The following is a 1,006-nucleotide window of genomic DNA, read 5'->3' as shown; positions in this document are numbered from 1 at the left end:
AAAGAAAACAGAAAATCAAACAAATTCTTAACACAAAACATCCAGGAAATCTGGGACACTATGAAAAGACCAAACCTAAGAATAATAGGGGTAGAAGAAGGGAAAGAAGTCCAGCTCAAAGGCCCAGATAATATATTCAACAAAATTATAGAAGAAAACTTTCCCAACCTAAAGAAGGATATTCCTTTGAAGGTACAAGAAGCATAGAGAATACCAAATAGACTGGATCAAATAAATCCCCTTGGTATATAATAATTAAAACACTAAGCATACAGAATAAAGAAAGATTACTAAGAGCTGCAAAGGAAAAAGGTCAAGTAATATATAAAGGTAAACCAATCAGAATTACACCTGACTTCACTATGGAAACCATGAAAGCAAAAAGGTCTTGGATAGATGTGCAGCAGAAACTAAGAGACCATTGATGCAAGCCCAGACTACTATACTCAGCCAGGTTTTCTTTCACCATCAACAGAGAAAACAAGATATTCCAGGATAAAAACAAACTTAAAGAATACATAGCCACAAACCCAGACTTACAGAAAGTACTAGAAGGAAAATCACAACCCAAGAAAGCCAACAACACACACAAAAACACAGACATCTAACAACCCTCCACCAGCACAACTCAAAGAAGGGAAACACACAAGCTCTAACACCAAAAAAAATGGAGTTAACAACCACTGGTTATTAATATCACTTAATATCAATGGACTCAATTCACCTATACAAAAGGCACAGGTTAAGAGAATGGATACAAAAACGGGATCCAACATTCTGCTATTTACAAAAAACATACCTCAACCATGAAGACAGACATTACCTCCAAGTAAAGTGTTGGGGAAAGGTTTTTCAATCAAACTGACCTAAGAATCGGGCAAGTGTGGCTATACAAATATCTAGTGAAATTGGCTTCAAACTAAAATCAATCAGAAGAGATGGAGATGGATGCTTTATGCTCATAACATGAAGAATTCATCAGGATAAAATCTCAATCCTGAATATC

The sequence above is a fragment of the Microtus ochrogaster genome, chromosome X, assembly GCF_000317375.1.
Source record: "Microtus ochrogaster isolate Prairie Vole_2 chromosome X, MicOch1.0, whole genome shotgun sequence".
In the NCBI taxonomy this organism is placed as follows: domain Eukaryota; kingdom Metazoa; phylum Chordata; class Mammalia; order Rodentia; family Cricetidae; genus Microtus; species Microtus ochrogaster.
Note: the sequence above shows the minus strand (reverse complement) of the source record.